The sequence below is a fragment of the Filicampus tigris genome, chromosome 21 (genome assembly GCF_054856515.1).
Source record: "Filicampus tigris isolate MCC_2025a chromosome 21, RoL_Ftig_1.0, whole genome shotgun sequence".
NCBI lineage: Eukaryota > Metazoa > Chordata > Actinopteri > Syngnathiformes > Syngnathidae > Filicampus > Filicampus tigris.
Genome location: NC_141237.1, coordinates 5,431,907 through 5,454,924, shown reverse-complemented (window position 1 = coordinate 5,454,924; position 23,018 = coordinate 5,431,907). Strand labels below are relative to the sequence as shown.

General features: G+C 41.8%; 1 protein-coding gene across 1 annotated transcript in view; it reads left to right on the top strand.

The window, feature by feature from the left end:
* The window catches only part of ptprn2 (protein tyrosine phosphatase receptor type N2), a 115,136-nt gene that overhangs the window by 54,402 nt on the left and 37,716 nt on the right, over positions 1–23,018 (top strand). The window lies entirely within an intron of this gene.

Genomic DNA, 23,018 nt, shown 5'->3' with positions numbered 1-23,018 from the left:
AGATGATGACCGATTATGATGGGATCGACTGCACATAGTTTCCTTGCGTCTTTGCACGTCGAGAAAAGCTCTATAGAACCAATGTATTAATTGAAGGAGAAAATTAAATCAAAATGCGTAAGGTGGAAAAAAACAACTGTTTAGCATATTTGTATGTTTGGTGCTCACGGTGAGCGAGCTAACAGCCACTTGTTTTGGCATCCATTTCACACCTTACAGCCTCATTTGTGCGGCCGCACGCCGACATCTTAAGCCGCCCGACGCATCGCCGACGCGCATCCGCTTAAGTGTTTTAGCCGTCAGTGCCGTCCCTCCCCGCGTTCATTTCCTCTAGACGGCCCTGAGAGCTTTTGTCGCCATGGCGAATAAAGCACAGCAAGACAAAAAAAAAAAAGCCCAAAGGCGTTTTGTTACACAGCGCAATGCGCAGCCGCTGCGTCCAGATTATCTGGAGGGCTTGTCGGTCCCTGGCGATGCACCCGTGACATATTCATTGGACAAAAATTAAGAGGGGAAGCGCGAGGACCCTCACGAGTGATCCAAATGAAAGGAAGAGTAAATGTGTATTCACCCCGCGCTGATAAATATTCATATGTGTCAGAGGTAAGGATCTAATCAAGCGCCCATTGATGCATCGTAGCTGGCTTAGTAAATGAGTTTCTGTGCGGAAATGAGACAGACAGCCTCGTAGACCCCTGAGCTGGCCTGATCTCCAGGCATGCTGGGATGGATGCCGCCTGTGCATCGCGGGACGGTTGCCATTGGCAACAGCCGTCGCCCGCACCATAGACTCCATCATCTTGCTCTGTTTGTCCCTTTTGGTGTCTTTCTTTGCCCATCTGTCTCGCTTTCATATGCCTCGTCTTATTCGATATTGTCTCTTGATATTCTGCTCAATTATATCTGATTCATTCATCTGATTCCACCCACCCCCCCTTTTTTTTTTTTTTTTTGATTTCGTCACAGTGACTTTTATCTTGTTCCTATCCTTGCTTCCCTTTCATTCATTTATACCCGCACTGACTGATTTAGTGCACTTAGTGGCGGGGGCTGTGTTTGTCATATCGGGCCTATTTGTAGATAATTAGCTGCAATAATAGTCCCTCTGCAGGAGAGGAGGCGGTGGGAGGAAAGGGGGAAAATTGCTTGCCTTCCACCTCATGGGGAGAAAATATGCGCCTTGACTTGTGTTTGTAGATATGCACGTCAAGGAAGTGCCGCATTTTCCGTCCCACACAAAAAAGTTGTCGATACAAGCTACTTTCTGTGGAATAGGACGTGGGGGGGGGGGGGTTGTTCATAATCGGCAATGGATGTGATGTGGTGTCATTATAATCGATTAGAAAAAGGAAACATTTTTCTGTCTTGCTTGGTCTCTCGCCTATCTCGGACAAATCTGATATTCCCAAAGACCTGTGGCAATAGTGTCTGGATTTTAGATTAGAACTGTCAGTCTCATATTAGCTAACTTAATTACTCACCACCCGAACATGGTCATAGTTGTGACTTGTATCTTGGCATAATTGGAGTGATTTTTGTCATATGATGTATTGGGAAAGATGATTGTAGGTAATAGTACTGCTTTGTCATTGGAGTGTTCAAATCATAATGTAGTTGGAATGCATTACATCTCGGCTTACTTGGAGTGAACTTAATTGCATGGCGTCATCATTTGAATGAATAACACGTAAATTGGAGTTGTCATATCGTATTGTAATTGGAGTCGACTATATCTTAATTGGAGTAAATGTTGTAGTATTTGTAAAGCATCATATCAGACTGACAGCTTTTGTAATTAAAGGGTCAATGTGTAATTTCATTATTACAGTGAAAAGTGTCGCAGTTTCATAATTATATTAAATCCAATGTATCGCATGGTAATTGGAGTAATCTGTATTGTAATGCATATTTTAGTAAAGTGTTGTGTTGTAAAAACAGAATCCTATCGTAATTGAAATGAATCGAAGAATCGCTACGCAGATGGATGTTTAGTATCGTTGGTATTGTATCACTATATCTGCGTCGTGGAGATCCACTTCCCCGGAATGCGATGATGTCACCAGTTTGCACTGAAGAAGTGGAGAACTGAGAATAAGTGCAATATTTTTAACAGGAGAGGGTGTAGAGTGGCCTCTTCAAATGCATTAAGTTAAAAAGGTGTTAAACCGAAAGCCTGCTTTCACAAAATGTGCTCAAAATTGACAGTTATGAGCGAATGCATGCGAGGAGCCGGCAGAGTGGGCTTTTCTTTCAACCTATTAGTGGTGGTGGGGGTGGGGGAATATGCTGGTTAAATTGCTCGGAGAATGCCTAAGAGGGACAAATTAAGCGTAGTAAAGTATTAGCGTGGACGACATACTTCCGCAAGCCAGTACTGTGGTTGGTGCCATTTAGTCTTAACACCGGAAACTCACCCTTTCTTCCATTTCTATTGAAGAGGTGACAAATGACAAAACAGCTTAGCAAAGATGTCCGGATAGAGCGCGTGTCAATAGCAGTAGATGCGGACGAGGATAAGCAAATGTCAGAGTGGGGGGAAGGAGACATCCATCAATAGGCGGGGCAATATCCAGTCCATTCTGGATCCCGGCGATGTCCGCACCCGCAACGAGAAAATGCAAGCAAAAATGTCAACTTTGTTTTCCGTAAATGAAGTATGCCCGTGAGGAGGAAGGGAGGCGTCGTTGTGATTAACAGCCAAGTCCCAAGTGGGAACAAGCGTGCGGACCCAAATAGCAAATGGATGTCGTCTGGCAACATCTCGCAAGTCTGGTAAGAGGTGTGGAAAAAAAAAAAAATGGGGCAACAAACTCCTGCTGGTCGATAAGAGGACAGTGGTGTTTTGTGACGAGTCGTACTTCCATTTGGTCCACTTTCAAAACAAAATATCCCATTGAGAGCAATTAGAAATCCCTTTTCTAGACATTACTACATATTTTTGTGCTTGTTCTAAAACACCCTTAGATGCCACAAGATTGCGCCAAAGCCCTGTCTAAATAGGAATTGGCGTCTGTTGAAGAAATATGAGCCTTTAGGCAACCGCCATTATTCACTGGGGGGAAAACAAAAAAATATGTATGTGTATATGTATGCGTAAATATGTATCTATATATGTATATAAATATATGCGTATATGTGTATATGTATACCTGTGTATATATGTACACGCGTATGTATGTGTGTGTGTATATATATATATATATATATATATATATATATATATACACACACACACATATCAGAAAGTATCTATCTTCCCCCACTAACCTCCCCCCCGAACGCCTGCAAAGCATATGTGTGTGTGGGAGGCTACTTTCTCTGGTGTGGAGAGGTGAGGGAAATAAAAGGGATGCTCAGAAGGCTATTTTTGAGAAGGAGCTATGTGATGTTCAGAGGATTTCCAGGAGGCTTTGGCGATGGTTGGAAGTGAAAGACTCCACAAAGAAAAAGGCACAATGCTGAGAAGCCTCGGAGACCGTCTGAAGAGCGGATGACGGCACGTCTGCCGATCGTCAGCCTGGAGATTTGATCAGTTTTTTTGGGGCAGGACACATTTTATTTTAAGTAAAATTCTTTAAATGCGGCACGAGGGGTTACCATGTCTGCCTCACAGACGAGGGGTCCTGGTTTTGAATCTCGGCTTCCTCAAAGCATTCCAAAACATGCGTGTTAGGTTCATTGAAGACAAAATTGACCATAGGTGTGAATGTGAGTGTTAATGGTTGTTAGTCTACATGTGCCTCGCGATGGGCTAGCGACTGGTTCAGCGTGTACCCCACCTCCCATCCCCAAATTCATCTGTCAAGGTACCACTGTATAGATATTGACTCACCTTGGTGATGACAGAAATTAGCCACTTTGCCCGCTCAAATTTCATCCGCCAAAAGGCGAATTCAGATTGAAATTCTTCATTTCTGGTCAAAGCCTGCACTTTTTTTTGTTTCTGCTAATGTTTTTTTTTAAAAGAGATCTTTCATCAGTTTTTTTCCTCGATCTTGTCATTGCACGTCGCATCGAAAAGGGCATTCGTTCCCACTTCCCCCTTTGCATTTCTGCCCCTGGATTCACCACCGCGTTGGGGGCCCCCGCTGGCGTGAGTGCGGCGCTCCCGGTGGGAGCGAGTCGGTGGCTGAATTGAGATCCGTTGACATTTTGACAGCGGGCTTCGTGTTGGGAGATAACTCTGGCATACTGCTTATGTTAAGAGGCTCTCATTAAGTGCCAAATTCCCCAAGCTGCATGTCAACTGCTGATTCAACTGCTTGGATGTAAATCATATATGGCAGCAAGGCAAGCTCCTCACTCGCTGTCTTTTGTTTGTGTATGCACAGTAGGTGTTCATGCTTGTGATTTGGAGTCACACCAAAACATTGGGGAAAAAATATCCCTCCAACTTTTTGGGAGTCAATATGTGTGACGTGGTTAGTAAGTCTGCCAAAGCAGTTCTGATGTTCGGGGTTGTTGGGGAAGAAGAATATCAAACTTTTAAGTTATTTAGTCCAGCATATTATTATTTAGCACTTACCATCTTGATGGCATTGCCATCGGCTTGATTGGACTCTCAACTGGCAGCTTTTTGCTCTTTGATTTTATTTGGACTTTCCGCGACATCTGTTTGTGATGGAGAAGCGAGTCATTATGTAGACCGCTACATTAGCCTCTCTAGCTAGCCGGTCAGTTGACATGAAATATCTTTATAGCGAGGGTCCTTAGTAAACAGCGGTAGTGATGTGGAATTTTACTGTAAAACTAAAGACATCACGGAAAACTACACTTTGCCTTGAAGTCCACTAGCTCAATGCTAATACGGGAAACGCCATGCTAAAGTCTTCTACGTACTCCCACCTAGTGACCAAGTCGACCAAGACGCACAATGAATTTAAGACGCGCAAAATATTTATTGACATACCTATTTTAATGTGTTATTGCTAACTGTTTTTATCAAGTGCAATATTAGAGTGCAACTTTTCCTTATCAAAACACAGTTCCAAAATCTTACGTTTTCTTTTTGTGAGGCTAGAACGGATTAATGGCATTTCCATTTATTTACGGAGGGAAAAGTACTTTTTTGACCTGCTAGTGATACCTGCGTAAACTAGTTCAATGCACACTGTTCATCACCTCGAAATGTCATATTACAGTAAATATTGGTATGAGAAACACTTCGAGGCTATAATCATAAAACAATGCAATAAAAACTGTCAGTACGGTGGTAACTGAGCGTGCCGCATGGTGTCGCGCACGCCGTTTGTAACCTCGAAAATGTCGGGACGGTTGTAAACCAAGGACCCCCCCATAGTTTTAAACATAACTCAATATAACTGAATACCTTATAAGCACACAAAAAAAACCCCAAGAACTTCCTTTTATTCATGCCTATGAGGAAGGAAAACGCGCGTTTTGACACTCATTAAAAACAGACAAGTTGGCTCTTCTCCCCACCGCCTGCAAGGAGCATGCATCCTGCTATTCAGAGAGGCAAATACCAAACTGCATGGCATGCTATCAAAAGCATTTCTGCAGTCCAAAAGGTCACGTGATGGTAAAAGGTTGCCGAGAAGCAGAGCCGGCGGTCGGGCTTTCATCAGCGGGGAGGCAGCTGGAGTCCTCCAAAGAGGCCGACTGACTCGGGCAGGGCTGCGGGCGCAGCGGGGCTGCTCGGCGGTGACATTTCACATCCAGATCCGCCGCGCTAATGGCATTTGAGCCACTTTGAAATACACACACACACACACACACACACACACACGCGCGCGCACAGCCGTGCTGCCGAAACATTTATAGGCGGGCGGGCGATGCTTTTATTGTTTGGGTTCATGACACCGTCGGAAGGAGATTGCATAGGTGGTGGGACAAAAAGGCAGTTGAAGGCCAATATGCAATTGATTGGAAACATGCCTGTAGATACGCGCATAACATGAACCTATTCAGTCAAGTCCGGGGTTGAGTTGGAATGATTTTTTTTCCCCCTCTTTAGACACCATCACAAAGCAGTGGAATAGTGAAAAATACATACTTACAGTATATTATATAATATATATGCGGCTTGGATAATGGATGGATGGATCCGCAACCATGCGTGCACCCTTTTCTACCAATAAATTCTGAAACGGCAAATGCCGTGTTTTTGTTAAAGCTCTTAGAACAACACAATCAATTGTTTCATTTCAAATCTATTGCAGCGCAGTATAAAGACAACATCATAAAAAAAACGTATATATACCCTACAGTGGGTAAAGCCGTCCTTCGTTGGGCAACTTTTACGTGGAGACGAGGAGACGCTGTCCTGAAATTGACTTAAAATTGAGTTTTTTCTCTTCTCAGTCAGCTTGGCAGATGTGTTTTGAAGTCAAGCGTACATAAGATACACGCTGCATCCAGATCAACATGCACAGCCCTTGTGGCTTTTATTCACTCTCGTGTCGGAAAATGGTCAATATGCGCTTCTCCTTTGAAGTTTCCCCCCATCGGAATGATTTGTCCTCACTGGTCGGAGGAATTGCATTCACTGCTGGTTGGTGCTTGTTAGTAATGTGCCTGCAATGTTCCGTCCTTTTTTAGATTAAAGGAAAAAACAAAATGGGACTGATGGTGCCTGATAACAGCAGTGGGCTGGATTTTGAAAGGGGGGGAAAATGGCAGGAATAAATATTCATTAGACAAACTCTTATAAGTAGAACAAAATACAAATTTATTATTCATAAACCTCCACTAAAAGTATGAATATATTGTTGTTCAAGTTAGTGTTATGCATTTCATATCAAAAAGTGCATGATAAAATGGAACTTTCAACTTTGGCACAATATAACCAACTCAATAATTGAACCCTAATATTTTATTGCAAAGCACTATTTGCTTTGAAACAATCAGACATTGTCATACGGGGGTCACCAAATCCCCATGGGCCGCAAAAATAAATTGCGATAAATTGTGTGATGTTATTTTATAAAAGTGCATGACTACAAAGTATACCGTATATGGGGACTGGTGTGTAAATAAAAGAAAAGTTTAAAAAAAAATCACTCCTCCCGACTGTTAGCTTGGGTCATTGATTGTGACGTATTATTCCGTAAATCTGACATCGCTGCATAACTGATTTATTATTCCTTTTAATAAAAGACTTCATACTATGAGTATAAATGCTCTGACAGGGTTGGTGCACCCACCTTCCCTGCACACAACTAAACCAGGAGCAGTTTGTTCACGTGCGACCCTGTCAAATGAGCAAAATCCCGGAAAAAAAGATGAGAAAATGGCCACAGACCTGCACATTTATTGATTTTGCCGTGTCCTGACACAATGAACAGTCATGCCAGATTCCATGTCAATTGGACGCAGCAGCGGTGGGCTGTATTATTTTGTCTGACTCCGGTGGGACTCTCAAAGACATACTTTTCACGCAGGATTGTATTTTATTGGATTGAGTTCCTGCGTTGTGTGTCAGACTAAACAGAAAACAAACACATCTTGTGTTTCTAAAACAAGCACGTGCTGCAGCTTGGCCTTTCAGTCAGCTAGCTTAACGCTTATGCAATATAGCATCTATGCTATGTCGAGATAACCCTTTAAGGATAACAGGCAATATAACAGTACTCAATCATATATTCCTTATCGCCTGTGAGGAGCGTCGAATGGCCATTTGATGGATGCTTTTTGACAAAAAATAGTTTAATTCTTTTAAAATGGATGAAATGTCAAATTTTTGATACGACTTGGTTATTGGATGAGGTAGTCCATTCATAAGGCAACACTGTATTTTGAAATTTGAATCGGTTGGGAAATGTGGAAAGACAAAAAAAAAGTGGGCGGAATGATACAAATAAAATTCGCACAATCCGTACGAATTTGCGTTACTTTGCCATGCTAGGAACAGAGAGCTTGTATTTGATAAATGAGAAACGACTGCATTGTAAAGTATGATCTTTACCCGCCACGTGCCTTTGAAAGCTGGCTGTTTATGCAAATTTTGTTGACTGGCAATGCTAGCATTGGGGCCCGATGGCTCGGTGCCCGGGAGAGACTGAAGGAAGGTGGGGTGGGGTGGCGGGGCAGGGGGGGACCTGCGGTGTCCACAGCTGGGGTAGCATGGCAGAGGCTTTAAATGTCAGCTGGGGAGGGATCCGGATGCCATTTGGCCCGAAAAGCTGCATGCCGAGGGACTGGCAGTGGGATGCAAGAGCAGGGGGCTCACCCGCTGCCATTTATCATGCAGCTACTCGCCTAGCACATCTGGCACTAAGCTACTGGTAGCACGCTGGAAAAGCCCTCGCTGCAGGCTAACGCCGCAAAATGGCAAATGAGTCAATCCAGTTTAGTTGTTGTTGGATAGAAGCAGACATTTATTACAGTGTATGTCAATTGAATTATAACAGGTCTTGCTATTTAATTAAAACATTTAAGTCTGCCCGGATGTTAAAATTAGCGCTAGCTGAACACCTAACTGGCGGAATTGCACGTTTTGGATTAGCGGCGGACGCTAAGCAGGAGGTTAATTATCGCTCATTGAGCGCGCTTTGCTCCCGGTGAATTGAAAGTAATCAGCTGTCCTATCATCGTTCATTCATGCCGATGACCGTAATTGCCGATCCAGACGCAAACCGTCGGTTGTTCTCATCGTCTAATTTGCTAATGAAGTAAACCGCTGCTATTCGTGAGGATGGGTACTGAACCCTGCCACGAAAAGCGAGAAATTGTGATTAATTAATGTAGGATTTCCAACATTATTACTAGTACCATAAAACAGAAATATTGCACACCAAACAGTCTTTCTATATCACAGATTTTCACCTATTGCGGGCGGGTCTAAAATGTATCCTCCGAGATGAACGGGCTCACTGTACCGACAAATGGGATTACAGTATCTGTTTGTTAGCAAAAGCTGACACTAGCGCACCCGAATAAACCCATTGAAATATTGATTTTGTGTCCCGTTTTCAACGCTAAATGTCGTACTTAGGCTCCAGTCAATATCCAGAACAAGAAGAAAGGATTGTATTTAATTGCCGCTTGCTTGTTGATCTTGGAAAGTGGCGTCCTTGAATGCATGCAATCACACGCCAGTCACAGTTCATTACATTGAAGAGGGAGTGGGAAGGCATCACCGCAGCTTCAGCGGAGGCCTCGCGCTGTAATTATGCTCGTGGGTGAAAATAGGCCAGATTGATTGTATGCCTTTGCAACAATGAGCCGTCAATCTATCGGCGCATTGCCGAGCTATCAAAAAAAAAAAAGAAAAAAACTTGATGTAAGTCATAATTAATTCTGTTTGCGATCAGACTTACGTTTTGTTTGCGGTTTGAAGCGGTGGCGGGCAGATGGCTGCCAGCGTCTATGGCTGGAGCTGCAGAGTCTTGGGACGATTGACTTTTTTCGGATGGGCTTGCTTTAGCCTGGGGGCACACTTTTCTTCTAAAGCGTGTACACACATTCTGATTTCAGGCCACATTTGAGCACTTTTCCCCCATTCTGAACAAAGTTGGCAAAAGCCAGATTGTCGAGGGTCTCTAAAAAAAAATTACCCTGAGCGATTATTCTGTGGTGTGCCATATGTTAAATGATTTCCCTCTACTGTCTAGTAAGGCTGAGAGAATGTCACAAATATTTTGACTGATATTGAAATTACAATTAATAAACACAATTATTCATTGATTTCAAAATGTAGCATTTATTCAATACCCAAAACTCAACTTTAAATTGATTACAAGTTAAAGACTAATATATTAAAAAATTAAACTAAAAAAACACAAAGTATATAATTAGAAAAAATAAATCCTGCTGCAGCTTTGGCCTTCAAGGTGCAGTTTATCGCAGGCATGGAGGTATACTTCACTACACTACACTACATTACTACTACATAATTGAGTAGAATTAATACATTTTTGTCACACTTTCTCCTCCAATGCACATTGTGCTGCTAATTCTGGTGTGCATGCCTTTGCCACCTGGGGCAGTATAAGACAAACATACTGTACTGGAGGCTGAGCTCCTCTCAGTTTCTTAGTACGACATGATTATTAGTCATTCTTCACAGAGGATAGAGAATAAATAAATGCCTGTTGCTGCTCAGTTTGTGTCCGGGTATGAATTACTTAAAGGGCAACAACGCCAGACCAAATAGACTATGTAGTGTGTAATTGTCTTTGTTTTATTTTTATTTTGACAGTAATATTGAAAGAAAAGCGCTTAAGGGACATCATAATGAGTGGATTTTTGTCTGTTTTTTTGTTTTTTGTTGTTTTGATCAGTGCACTGCACCCCACTGTCACTCATAAAATTGGCTGGGCTTCATTAGCATGGGCCAAGGCTCCTCCGATTAACATTAACGAAGGAAAGAAATCAGAGGGTGAGTCATCAAGTGAGGAGACATTTTAAGACCATTTTACCAAGTTTACACCCTAACTGACCCCTATGCTGCCGTCGCCATGGCGTTAACCGGGAAGAATAAAGTGTCTCCTGACGACGAGGTTGAGAAAAAACGCACGGCCAATGACGCGACCCGTATGTCTATCACACGGTAACCCCCCGCCTGTGGTTCAACATCCCTAGCGTTGCTCGCGTACTGATCACGGAGGCATATGCTCATATGCTCAGGCAGGTGGTCTCCATGTGTCCCAAATCCAGGAACAACTCCACGCACGGGGCCTTCATCGTTAAACCAATCAAGTCCAATCAAAAATGTACGGTTTTTCTGCATACATTGAGCATTTATTTACTTCCCACAAATAGAGAAAAACCTTGAGTAATTGACTCCCGCCGATAAAAGCTTTGGAACTGCCTACTTTAATAGTTTAATCCATAGATATGCCGCAAAACATCACCACCGTAACACTTGAATCGTAACACTTGAATCGTAACACTTGAATCGTAACACTTGAATCGTAACACTTGAAACAACTCTCAGCGTTGATGAGCTCCCCTTGGGTACCCGTTCCTCACATGGTTTCTCTGTGCCTTGCCAAGTCCCTTTAACACAGTTTATCAGGTTGTGCGTATGGGTGTGCTTTTTTTGTGTCTGTGAGAGTGCAGATGTGCTTATGGCTCTGTATTTGTGTATGTTAGGAGGGAGTGAGGTGGGGGGGGGGAGATCAGGTCTCTAATTTATTTTGTATTTTGGATGTTTTTATTGCACAGCACTTTCAGATGAATTTTCATGTATGAAAAGTGCTATATAAATAACATTAGATTTGATTTGAATATCATTTCAATCTCATTTTACGTGATTACCATTCAAATTTAATGGTTTCCAGATTATTTTTTTTTTTTTAATTTAATGCGCTGCAAATACACATTTACATGTACTGTACATGCAGTGAAGACTCTCCGTGATGTTAAACGAAAAAAAAACCAGCTGAATTCCGCTTCTCCCCGACATAAAAAGATCTCTGTTGAGATGTATCACATTACTATGCTTCCTTGACACCAATTACTACTTTCCTACAAGCCAAAGCCTACTTTTCCTTGTGGTGAAAAAAAGAGCACAAAAATTGAGTGGTGAGTTTTCAGTAAATAGCTGGGTCTCATTTCTTCTTTGAACATATTATACACGCAAACCTACTCCGCATTGAACTGTTTTTGTGCTGCTGTTTCGGTTAACAACAGAGTTGTAAATAAGAATGCAGACAATCCAGAAGAGCGATTCTACCATCCCATTAATCACCTTAAAATACTTGAATTACATCAAGTAAGACACGCTAGTGAAGCCCACCACGTTGCTGAACGCGACTCTTTTTTCGGGCCACCAACACTCTCAGCATCCCATTTTCCCAGATCGAAAACGACGGTTGCAATTCTGAACGCTAACTTTTGCCAACCTCTGCCGTCATGCCGGCTCACGTAGGCCCTGCCCGCCGCCGGTAGTCGTGCGACTTGATGTATTGTCTCGCTGTTTGCGTCCCTTTTAAAATTAATTGCAGTTTTATCTCTCCCCGAGCCCGCCGAGAACATAATAGTTTAAAAGTAGCTTGGATTGTATTCCAACAAAACAATTAAAGGCTCCCTGTTTTCCCATCCGCGTTCAATTCCGGATGAGATTCCTTTAGTGGCAGCGCTGCTTTTATCTGTAGTACAATAGAATTAATCATTCACCAAAATGTCTTTTTGTATTGGGTCATGTTGTCATAATCATGCATCACATTTTGGATGTAACCACTATATTTTTTATCGTGGAAAAAAAAAAGTGCCATTGAATGGACCAGGAATGGAGATTGTGCAGGCGAGTTTTGAGAATTTCATCTTTTGTGGCAAATCATCAAACTTTGCTGTCAAGCTTCACAAACGCACTGTGAAGAAAACACACATTTTGCAGTTTGTGTAGTTCCAGCCTTAACTGGAACTACATGAGAGGGTGTGCCAAAACTCTCTGCTTTTGGTTGGTTTTGGGTGAAACATTTTTTCCGCTACCAGCAAACTAATATCATCAGATAGTGTTTACGGTGCCCCATTATCATCATGTACCTGCATATTTAACTAACATGAATTCCACCCAAAATAGTTGAAATTCACTGGGCTCTTTGAAACTGGCTGCAATAAATTATTCATTAAAAAAAAAAAAAGACATCATGAGTGCCGAGGCTCCATTTGGGAAGGTGATGGAGGATTTCACTTTGAACTACAATGAGGTAAAGAAATGTATTTTTATTTTTTCCCAGCCCCACATCCATCAGCTGGTATTGTTGAAGTGATATTAAGGCGCCTTCTGGGCTTCAAATCTATTTTCAAGCGCGTTGCTTATCGGCTTACATTCAAAACTATTCCGATGCGCATCGCACTGATGTAATATTGCCGCATTAAGCGATGCCTTCCGGTGCTGACGCGTAACTTAGACAGAGATCAAATGCAAAAAAAAAAAAAAAAATGACACCGCTCATCCATTTCGTGCAATCATCAGCAAAAAAAAGAAAAAAAAAAAAAAAAAGAGAGAATGCCCTGAATGTATCGTGCTTGCGTGTGTGTGTTTCCAAATATTCAGTGATCAAACACCTAGAAAAGGTCCCGATTTAGCTGAATTGCGCTCTGCTCGCATGTGCGTGCGTGCCAATCTGCTATTTTCTCCAGTCAAATACGCCTGTGTCTTGTACCCGCGCCAGGAGGTTCAAAGTGGCACACATCAAGGTAAATCCCATCTACTGTTGTCACGTCGATGACGTTTGAAGGAGGCAGCCCACACATGCACAACAATGCGCTCTTCAAAAAGGAATGTGATAACTTTGAGAAAATAACATCCTCTGTGTGAAACCCGCGGCGAGGTTTTTAACCGCGAGGAAGCTAATAATCGTCTACGTGCACGCCGTTGCTGACCACACGTCATCCATCTGAAAGCGTGTTGCAATGCATCGGTTCAATATTACGCGTGTTGCCCTTGGCCAAAAAAGACATGGGAAGCCGCCATTTTAGTTTGAAGTCGTCACTACAGCGTCATTTGAAAGCCCTCTCCACGTGTCCTCCGGAGAGGAACTTCTCATAGAGATCTTGTCGGCGGGTAAATGTGAATTGACACATAATTAACCTAATATTGGGCTTTAGAGAAACAGTCGTGACATAACACGGAATTAAAAAAAAAAATCAAATAGTTTTTATCAGACTGCATTATTTGAGTGGCCATTGTTCTGCTCTTTCTGGTGTGCCCGTCTTGGCCATTTAGGGCATTATAAGACCGATGGATATACCTTTCACTGAGACTCCTCTCAGCTTATCAGTACGGCACTAATATTAGTCATTCTTTGCAGGGGATAAAGAATATGACTGTGAGTCCAGTTATATTGTCCGTATTGCTGTACTGTTTGTTTTTACTGCGCGGCTGAAAGGGTAATAGCAACATAGATGCTATTATGCATCGATGCTTAGATGCTATTTAGTGTTAGCATTGCCCCAGAAGCCTGAAAGTTTAAAAATACACAAGCAGTAATTCTCTTTGTTTTAGGTTTAATTTGACTTTTAACCTCCACTGGGAGTGTCATTAAACGGCGAAACTTTAATGAATGTTTTCAGGGTTTAAATGAGCATATGTTTGAAAACAATCCACAAATAAGCAAATTCGTAAATGCCGAATATACTGTGTGGTTCACTGTGTTCATTTTCCCGAGCAAAACATGAACGGCCGTGCATTAATGCTCCGTGGCGAGCTTGTAAACAGTCGGCAAAGGTGAAAGCAAACAATCAAACTTGTTATTGTCTCCTGATCCCTTCTCGGTGGCCACCGCCACCATCCTAGGAAGTGCACTTGATCCTGACATTTGTTTAACATTAATCCTTCCTCGCTTTTTTTCCCCCCGCTATTGTTTGAACATGTCCACCTGCTTCTCCCATTTGTTTTTTTTTGTTTTTTTTCCTTCTTCTTTTTCATTATTGGAAATATGAAACGTGTCACGGAGGCAAACACCGGCGCACGGTGAGGTGTATTCGGACAGATAAGCCTCGCCAGATTCTCTGCTACTGTCTGAACACGCGACACCTCGGAGAAGTACTTACTGCCAGATCAAGCGGGCGTGACGCCATACATACATCTATATTTTTCCAGCGAGTGACCGAGGGAGAGTTTCGGTCGGTTCTCACCAGGGTTTTCATCAGAACGTATCGATGCACGTCAAAGGCTGCCGGCGTGGTAGCCATTAGCGCTGGAGCCCGCCGGGGGTATGCGACGTGACTTGTGACAGCATGCTGTGCCGGGCCTCGCGCTCGGAACGTGTGAAAATGTTTCCATTTGCGCCCCCGGTTCGTGACAGCGAAACAAGCGCCAAAGTTTTAATTGGCCCTTTGCTAAGCCACTCCCTCTCAGAAATCTTCTTTTGGTTGAACGATAAAACTCTGCCGTCGTTTGCGTAGTCCAACCCCTTCAAATTCAGCAGGCGCTCTTTTGCCTGTTACAATGTCATCATTGTTTGCATCCATTCATTTTCGATAGTTAGTAATAAGGCCCAACAGATTAATGGACTGGACGATTTAATCGGATGCGTTTGATTGAAAAAAAATTAATAAATAAGATGAAAATGAATAAATATATGTATATATTGAATATCATTAACGCGTTACAACATTGGACAGTGACGTACAAACATAGAAACTTTTTGTATGTAGGATTTCCAACATTATTACGAATTAGCTACTTCATAGCTTGTAATACCACGTAATCACTTTACAAGTACGATGCCACAAGATGGTGCCAAAACCCTGAAAGTAGTAATTAGTGTCAAATGTCAAGTTCTAAGGCCCTGATTGACCAAACCGACGTCAGAGGTCGTGAAGCGTCGTGGCGTCTTTTTCTAGGCCTATACATCCCAAACTAACATCTTCGTATGTGGGGGAAAAGCTAAGGTTAGCCTGGGTTGTTAGTGGACCATAAGGAGAGCCTTGTTTGCATCTACATGCCCACTTCTGGTGCCTTTAAAAAAAAAATTTAGAGTAATGTAAGTGATGAAAATGCAAAACTAGGCAAGGCACCACTGCAGAGGCTTTAGATAACTTGCTGCTGTTTTGGGTAGCAAAACAAATTTACTCTGTGTGAACAATACTGTTGCTCTTATGAACAGACGGAATTACGGTTGTTACCTGTTTTTTTTTTCCCTGTTGGGAAAACCAAGGTGTCTATTGGAGCGAGGTATTTATTTGTTTTTATGTTGTTGACACGCCTGGCAATGGTGCTGGGAGGAGGTAAAATCTTGTCATCTTGTGCTGGCAGGTGGTTGACCTGGGTGTGTAAAGAATAGAGGACAGAAATGATGGCTTTGGATTCTTTCCAGTCAGAAAAAGCTTCTCTATGTCAGTCACACTAATCGTCTATCCGTCTCGAATCTCTGCAAAATTCTTCTCTTCAGCTGGAAATAAGCCTGGTATGGACCACATTTATGCCCTGTGGCAGGCGGGAAAAAGAAGTTTGGAATAATTCCTGCTAAATGAGGGTACAAGTGTGCAGAAAGCATGACAGAAATTGTCACTGAGGGTGACAAAATGATTAGAGAAGGGGAGGACGTTTTGATGCATTTCATAGCCCAAAATAATGGAATACACTGGCAATTTTAGTTATATAAAAAAAACAACTGAAAATATATGATAATCTAACAAGAAAAAGCTGTAATTCATCAATCATGAAGAAAGTTATTGTTACAGAAATCAATTTATATATCAGGGGGGGGGAAAAGTCCTAATTTACAATGATTATAGTTATTACAACAAAGTTTTAACATTATCTGAGGAAAGTCGTCATATTGAACGAAAAGTCTGGATTCCTACACAGAAAAGTAAAATATTACCTGAATAAAGTCATAAATAATACAAGAAAAAGCTTAAGTTGAAATATTACAAGGACAAAGTAGTGATATAAAAAAAAAAGTCGTAATATACGAGAAAATTATAAAAAGAAAAATGACATGAATAAAGTCATGCTAAGTAATCTATAATAGGAAACAAAGTTTTATTACTATAATGTCATATTTTTACTATTACAATAATGTCATACTTTTACAAGATTGGTATTGGAATATTCTGAAAACAAGTTGCCATTTTACAAAATTAGTCTAAAATTTGAAAATTTTCCATATTAAAATTGTATTATGATAAAACGGAAGACATAATGCTACCAGAAAAAATCTAATTTTACCATACTAAAGTCTTATTATTAAAGAAGTAAATGGGGAAAGTGAAGTAATATTTTTACCAAACTGCTTTCATACTAAGAGAAAAAAATACATTTAAAGACTTAATGTTACAAAGCTGCAATTTCATGAGAGTAAGATTGTCACCTTTAATCTGTATCATTTGTGAGCCGTTTGTCGGAAAAATACAAGGATATTCCCGAAATATGACAACCTTCTTTTCGTCATTTCACCATATTTGGAATATTGCTCTCATCTATGATGTCCCTTATAATCCATCCCAAGCTGCGTTCGAGGACCGCTTGCTTTGGGAATGTTTGTTCTCGAAAGGTGTTGTGTGCATTTTTTTTTAACGACATTTTTGACACTGCGAGCTGGTCAGCGAGCTCGTTTTTTTTTTTTCCTCCTTTTTTTGTTCTCCTCTTCACATTGCCACCTCCAGCTGTCACACAGAGGGACAATAGAGAAGAGGTGGGGGTGCTCTCTGAATGGGAAAAAATAAACCGGAGAGCACCCCCCCCTCCCTGACTCGAAGCGCCACCTCCGCACCCCCCCCCCCCTCCCCAAAGACTCGTCGTCTGCATTTGACAGGACCCCTGTTCTCCTCTCTTTACCGCCCCTTTTCTTTCTCTGTACTCTCCATAATCCTCCTCTCTCTCCTCTCTCTGCTAAGTGCAGCTGTTGCTCTCCATTGGAGAGATCTTTTTTTTTTTTTTTTTAAACACACTGATTGTTAATTAGGATAGCATTTTAGCTCCAAAATGTGCACGTTTTCTCCTCCTAGACGCAGGCAGATGTTGGAGGTGTTTGAACAATCAAGCACAATATGCATTGAAAAAAGGGTGGGGGTGTTGGTGGTGGTGGGGGGGGTCACACAAACCTCTAAAACTCAAGTTTTAAGTATGGTGGGACATATCGAAGCACAAGTATTTCAATAGATTTTTTTTTTAGATGTCTGTACTCGAATATTGCTGGCGTTAACATTACATCGTCAAAGAGCAGACCATTTTCAACACAGGATTGGTAAAAAAAAAATTGTAAAAATAACACCAACACGTGTGGGCCGACCAGTAATATAGACTTGTGAAAACATTTTAAACTTACCAAATTGTAACGCAGGAGGCGATCTTGATTAAATGAATGAGATGTTGGTCTCTTATTGGGCGGAAACAGCAACATGGAGAAACGTAAAGCAGGAAGAATTGACAGCAGAGGCAAAAGATTTTTTAAAAAAGCAACATATTACCCATCCGTGGCCTTATTTAAGAGAATTATTTTGTTTGCTACAAAAATGGAGTTTCGTTCCTATGGTGTAATGCAATTTTAGCACAAGTCGCTAACTTGCAGTAAAGCAGTAGTAAAGTCTTTGGCTGCATTTTTTTAGAATCGAGTATTCTACCCATAAGACAATTGAGAAATTTGATGAAAATCAATTATGTATATTAAACTCAAGCATATGGTATATGTATGAATGTGTTTGTTTGTTTTCTTACATTTGTTCAATCAAGTGACTTGTATCTATCCTTGACCACTTGATAGGCCAGTACAGTAAGTTAGTTCTACCGAGCAGTGGTAAGCTATGTTAAATTAACTAACATTGATATGTTAGATTCTGGTGATTTTGTGGCCTTATGTGTGGGGTTGTTGATTTGTGGCAAAGCTTCTAATCTGAAAAAAAAAAAGACAGTGAATGAGCAAATTGTGTATTTTCCGGTAGCCGATTCACAATTAGTTAGTTGGCAAAGCTATGGGAACGCGTAACTACCACTTAAACGGCAACATGCGACATGGGACATGATTTCTTGGCTTCTCAGTCCAAGCACTGTGTAAGTTAATAAAAGAGGAAACTTTAGTTTGCACAAGTGCTGGTATTTTCTTTTCTTATGTACTTTGTACATTTCAGTTTGTACTTTTTTTTTTTTTTTTACTTACTGTAGGAGCAGGAGTACTTCTGCTTAAGTAGAGAGTGTGAGTAGTTTTTAACACCTATGAATTTGAATGCAAAAATGTGGGGAAAAAAAAGAAAAAAAAAAAAAAGGCGCCACTTTTGAGGAATCATGCAAGCTCTTCCCCGGAAAAAAAAAAAAGAAATGAAGGAGAAGCCTGAGAAAACAGCACAGCAAACACAGAGACCCCCGGTCGCTCAACAAATGAGCGACGAGCCCCTGTGTCCATTCACCCCCCCCCCCTCCCGACTCGACCCCTTCCAATCCTCCCACCTCAGCCCGCAAGCCTATTAGCCAGGCATCGCTCCGCCAACATTCACCATCGACAACATGTGGAGGCGTCGCCATGGCAACCCCTGGATATGACATGTGCGACCGACGGAGGGGGGCTGAATTTAAGGAGGGGCACAGTCTTAACTAAAAAAAAAAAAAAAAAAAAGATAGAGGCGAGTGAAGAGGGAGCTCAGCACCTCCCCGTCTCTTTTCACCAGGACGGCAGCGGTGCTGAATGGACTCGCTCTTCAGGGGCTTCTGCACATTCTTCCGCGGCTCGGAAAATCAGGCGGGCATATCCCGCATTCTTCTCCCCTTTTTCTAATGCCCCCCTTTTTTTTCTCGCTCCTTTGTTGAGACCCTCACTGGGGAACTTTTCTTTTTTTTTTCGGGTGCCAGTGGGGGTTAGGGAGTGGGCGGCTCGGGGACGCATAAACGCGCTTCGGAGTCGCGACCGGCGTCAGTGTGTAGTAAGCACCTCTGGAATACAAGAAGACGCCGTCTATCCTGCCCGGCGACATGGATTCCGGTAATTATTATTATCGTTTCCCTGTGATGTATTTTGCATGTCGTGTGTGAAATTTTGCATCCCGCTGAGGACCGATGCTGAAAACTTGTGAACATCACATTGTGTTGGTGCGAGTCCCGGTGATCATCCCTCTGCTCCCCCCCCCCCCCCCCCCCCCACAATTTATTTTGGGTGTGGAGCTTACGCAAATGCAACCATCATTTTATTTTTTTTAATAACAAATCTTCCCACCAGGCACTTAAGATCCGGTGCAGATCATTTTCATCGAATTAAGTCAAACTGCACAAATTGTGAATTTTGTCTCACTGTTTGAGCTAATTTAAACTCATTATTTTAACCCTATAGTGAATAACAGTAACTATCCAGTGTATTCCATTACCACATCGATTTTTTTTTGCGCTAAAAAGGCATTTTGGCGTGCGTCAACGCACCACAGCCTGACCTTTCCTCTCCCTTCATTTGAATAATCCAAAGCACTCACTCCCCCCCAAAAATCCATCTGGCCCGGGTTTTCTCTCGATTGACTAATTTAACACGGCCAGGCTGCGAACGGCAGGGACAAACTCAAGGGAGGATTTGGTTGTATCGATTTCATTGGGCTTCTATACAAGCTTCATTGAAAGACGTAAATGTTCAGTCCTTCCTGAACTTTTGAAGCTTTTCAGCCACGCATCCCCTTTGACATCCAGTTGGCGCACCCCCTCCAGAAAAAGGACGATGAAAATGTTCAGTCTAATGCAGTCTTTCTCCAGTAGTATTAGGTCATGGACCACCCACTCAGGGGAAAAAAATAAAATAATTTAGAAGTCTTTCCCATAAAATTTAAGCTGTGCACCCCCTCTCGGGAAAAACAACCAACCAACCAACCAACCAACTAAAATCATAAAGGTTTAAACATTCAATCCATTTTTTTCCTAAACTTCTTAAGCCATGATCTACATCCGCGAAACTAAATTGGATGATCTAAACAGTCAGTCAAATGGTGTATTCCTTGATCTTTTTCAGCCACACACCCCCTTGACTATCAAATTGTCACACCCCCTAAAAATAAAATCTATTTCAACCTTCTAAACCTGCAGTCTAATGGAGTCCTTTTAACCACAAACCAGACAATCTCCCACAAAAAATGTATGTATGTGTGTGTGTGTGTGTGTGTGTGTGTATAATGTGTTTCCCCAAATTTTAAGCCACGCACCCCCTTCAACATACAGACCAGGTGGACACACCCTCTCAAATAATTTTTATTTGTATTTGGAAGTCTAATGGAATTCTTCAAAAACATTTTAAACCAAGAGCTAGCCACTCCCTAAAAAAAATAATAATTTTGAGGATTTCAGCATCCAGAGTTGGTGCACCCACAACCCCCCCCAAAACAATAGCTGGCTATCAGGATGCACTGGATTTAAAAATGTCCCTTTTTATTCTATGCAGAGAGTTTTTTCACCAGACCATCTCTCCACTTTTTGAATATCTCCGATATCTAAATTGCCATTCAATCTTAATACACTTACATCTCACACTTCAGTTGCTTTTGGTAAGATGAAAGAAAAAATATTATTATATTATTATTAATATTATTATTATCATTATTATTAATAATTTATTTATTTATTTTTAATAAATTTTCCCTCCAGCTGTCAGAGCAAAGTAGGATTGAGTCTTTTATTGCACCCCCCCGCCCCCACCGACAGTGACTTTTGTTTTCTTCATATAGAGAGGATTATAATGGCTTCTCAGAATAAACACTCTCAATGGAAATGTCGGCATTTGGATGGGCGCCATTTCACCCCCTCGGTCCGATCCTCTTCAAACGACAAGCAATCAGCGTCTGTCTGGCCCACCGTCGAAAAACAACCCCCTAAAACCGTCGAGCCGCAAGGTCAAGCTAGAAGCGTTGTTTCTTTTTCAAACTGCTCCGATTTCGATGATTTCGCCTCTCTATGACCATCGGGGTGAATTTCAACGTCATCTTTCGGGAGCCTCCTTCGTATAATTATTTATTTATTTATTTTTTTAATGGGTCAAAATGTGGTGATTTTGCAGACATTTTGTGTCCTTTGGTGTTCAAATGGAATGTGGTAAAGAAAATCTACAACATTTCATGTATCATTAATAATCCTCTCAATTTGTGCTTGTAATTAGGCTGTTAAAATTGGGGCCATTTAGAATTTATCACTAAGGAGAAGGCCACGATTGGCCCAGCATGCATGTCGAGCCTTTATGTTAGCTTTTTCTAAAACTTTTCAAAACACACCAAAAACCACCAAGGCGATGATATTTAAAGCCAACAAAGGTGTCGTGTTCAGTCAAAGTGAACTAAAACATCACATAAAATGCTCACTATTGTATTGCAATGGAATTGACGTGTCTTTAGATTCGGTGAAGCAGCATGTGGCTCATTGGCCAGCATGATTTTTTTTATGAACATCTTCCTACTAGTGTAAACTGTAAACAATTGTATGTTTGTGATCACGATCCGACATCGTTTTAGTGCAGGTGACGGCTGCTCCCGTGTCAGTCATGCGACCTTGTGTTCCTGCTCTATGCAGTTTCTCCTTTTTCAACAAATTGAACAATTGTATGTTTGTGATCACGTGGCATTTCATTTTCTTGAACGTGCGACAGCAGTTCCTGGGTTAGTCATAAGTCCTTGTGTTTCTGTTCTACACAATTTCTACTTTTTCAAGGAATTTGGGGTATTCTACTGGAGGTACAGTGTTTGTCATGAGACCTTCTGCGTCTGCTTTGTCAAATTTTTTCATTCATAAGTCACTGAACCATTGTATGTTTGTGATCACGATGTGACTCGTTTCCTTGTACGCGTGAGAGCAGCTCCCGTGTTAGTCAGAAGACCTTGGGTGTCTGCTCTGTTGAGTTTCTCTTAACTCACTGAACAATTGTATATTTGTGATCGCATAGAGGCTCGTTGTAGTGTGTTATTGGAGCCGCTATGAAATTTCTCCTAAGTCAGCAAACAATTGTATAGTTGTGATCAGGTTGGCATATGTTTTTGTGTATGTGTGACGGGAGCTGCTGTGTTGTCATGAGACCTTGCACACTGCATTTAGTGCATCAGCTATATGCAATTTCTCCTAAGTGACTGAACGATTGTATGTTTGTGATTGTGAGGCGACTTGTGTAGCGTGCGTGTGGAAGCGTCTGCCATGCTTGTCGGGAGACATTGTACACTGCATTCTCGCATCTGCTCTATGCTATTTATCCTTTTTTAAAGAAAAACAAACCGGACCAATTCTATGTTTAGAATCACAAGGCGACTCATTTCAGTATAAAGTGTGACAACAGCTTCCGTGTTAGTCATCAGACCTTGTACACTGCGTTCTGTCTGCTCTTTGCAATCTCTCCTCTTCTCTTCTGTGTCTTTTTACAGAAATATAGAGAAACAGAATGCCCGGCTTAACAATCTTGTACGTCGTAGCAAAAATAGACAATTTGAGAACGTACGTTTTTTTTGTTTGTTTTTATCTGTACTACTTTGCTATCCATTGGCAGCGTGCTTTGCTTCACGGCCTAATCCAGCCAGGAGCTAATTAAGCTCACAAGCTTTTAGGCTGCCGACCTCTATGCAGCTGCACAGCGCCTGGCCTGGCCTTGCCAGCTCTAAATGGGATTGTGAATGTCTGTAGTGGGAGGCAGTCGTGGACCAGGGGGCTTGGGTACGAGGGG